A 2,500-nucleotide genomic window follows, 5' to 3' on the forward strand; every position below is an offset into this window, starting at 1 on the left:
ATTAGGTGACATCATGACTCTTTGCAGCACAGGACTGTTATCATTACCTCACCTCAATATATATTAATTTATAATAACAATATTTTGCTACTTAAATATCTGTGTAGATTAGTGTAAATATTTCTGTAAATATTTGTGTATAAACAAATGTATACACACTCATCCCCTTTTCCTCACAAAACACTTTACAAATATTAAATAAGCTTCATAAAATCGCTGTAGATTATTACTGTACCCATTTTATATAAACGTGTAAACTAAGCCACAGATATTTTAAATGATTCATGTTTGATCACACAGTCTTAAAGTCTCAACTTGCACTCTCATGCTCTGACCCCAACAGCAACTCTTTATCCTGGCATACATGGCATAAAAACGGGTTAAGAGGGTTTACTGTTCTTACAGATATGAGGAATATATGTCATGGTAACAAGTGTGATACCAGATATATTTTCACAATTATGTATCAGTTATATAAAAAAACTCAAAACATATTGTGTAAGGTCATAGGGACTGTGTGGCAATATTACTGATTATATTCCACATTGCTTTTGTTCATTTATTAGTTTATTTTAATTACAGCAGCATCCACAAAGTACTAGGTGCAGTCCAAACACATTGTATGACATAGTCTTTGCCATTAAGTGATGATCTATCTCTTCTGTACACTTGTTCAAGATTATTGAGATTTTGAAAAATAATTTTACTTTACTATAACACAAAATCGCATCTACATGCGAACAGTCCTGCTGAGCACTGACAACTAGTCGCGTCTCTGCTGCCATTTTAAAAGCAATAGTGGCAGAGATGCAAACCGCTGATAGTGCTCAGCAGGATGGATCAAATACAGAAAGGCAATTTCTGCACATTGAACAATGGAGTAAGCTAAAATCCAGTTCCTACCACCAGCCTTTATGACAGAGAGGTATTTCAAATTGATATTTACCTTTGGCCTTTATTAAGGTCCTGTGCAAATGAGCCTGCTGATTTCTGATCTGTGTGATGGTGTCTATCACACTGTAGGTATATTGTGGCAAAAAATATGGAAATATAATAACATAGAGCATAAGGTGTATAGAGATTTGTTTAATTTTACACAACTATGTTACTGGGGATTTTAAAAATCATAATCCTTTAATAGAGAATTTGTATTAAAAATATTCATTCTGCTTAGTTACTGGAATTATCATTAACTAGAAGTTTAAAAACACGGCCTTACGTGTTCATATTGGTGCTCTTTTTATGAAGATTTCCCCCTTCCCATACAGAAGTTTCAGGTCTTTTTCAGTACTGTCCTTCCCACCACAAGACCCTATGGGGTGACATCTATAGGGGTCAGGAATCAATACATGGGGAGTAAAGGAAAAAGGTGCATTTACAACATATATCATCCTCCCCCAGCAGCCAGTGGGAAATCTGAAGTTAGGGCCCTCCATCCAGTGGAACTTTCTTCAAAGCCAAGAGCTGGCCGGCTGAGGGCTCAGTAGCACTGATGCTTGAGGCCTCTGTGCCGATGACTGTGACCTTCAATAAATAGCCTGAAATCAGTGATGTTCTCAAGTGATCTGAAATTCCCCGAAGGCAAGCTCCCTTTTCTCTCTGTTGGGTTAGGGGGAAGAAACACCTCCCTTTTCCTTCTATAGAACAGATGGAGGGTTTGGTTCCTTGAAGGTATGGGGGAACCTCACAAGAAAAAATAACATGAAACTTTCTTCCCCTACCAGCTTCCTACAGGGTTTTCCATGGGAAGAGGCAATCTGGCTCAAAGAGATGAACAGTAACTCCTGCCCCTGCCCCCGCACCCAGAGACAACTGATAATTTTTCAAAAGCAAGTAAAATTTAGGACCTTAAATCCCTTAAACCCACTGACTTTTGAAGAAAATGACCAATTTGGTGCAATTCAGTTTTCTCTCTAGAAAAAAAAATAATTGCCAAAGGTTAAACAATTATAGCTTCTGAATGGCCAAAAATTGTTTATGGAAATAATATGAGCCTTGGTTTTGATACTGGTTTAGGGTAGCAAAGTTGAAAAAAAAAACCCTGGTATTTCCCACTACTGAGCAAAACATTTCATTTTGTTAGCCCCCAAAATCTGCAAAACGTTGGCTGGGTCAGCTGAATCCTTCAAAGACATATTTTTTGCAGTCCGTAGTGGCGTAAGGGTAAGTGACACATCATTTAATGAAGAACTATACAAAAACCCTCTGGGATTATTTACAGCCATTACAGCAGTAATACAGTAAAGTTCAACAGCACAAGGATGATATAAAAATTGCTCTTCCCATCTACCACAGTTTAGTGACACTTCACATCCTTGATAGCTGTAGCGACTACTGAAATGGGGGGATCTTAGGATTCATGAGGATTCTTTCAACCTGCCAAGGATCTGAATCTGGGAGACAGGATGGGGAAATGACACAGAAGGAGGGCAACAAAGAAAATGGTGTTAGAAGATGTGTACAATAATATTATTCCTTTGGTCTAGCACCATCCTCTATA

General features: G+C 37.7%; 1 long non-coding RNA gene across 1 annotated transcript in view; it reads left to right on the forward strand.

Annotated features, from left to right (window-relative positions):
- LOC112551139 overlaps positions 1–2,500 on the forward strand; it is a 29,356-nt gene that overhangs the window by 24,384 nt on the left and 2,472 nt on the right. Inside the window, exon 4 of the long non-coding RNA XR_003095317.1 lies at positions 2,084–2,163. This is a non-coding gene — a long non-coding RNA (uncharacterized LOC112551139). The remainder of the gene's footprint in view (positions 1–2,083; positions 2,164–2,500) is intronic.

The sequence above is a fragment of the Alligator sinensis genome, unplaced genomic scaffold (genome assembly GCF_000455745.1).
Source record: "Alligator sinensis unplaced genomic scaffold, ASM45574v1 scaffold88_1, whole genome shotgun sequence".
Lineage (NCBI taxonomy): Eukaryota > Metazoa > Chordata > Crocodylia > Alligatoridae > Alligator > Alligator sinensis.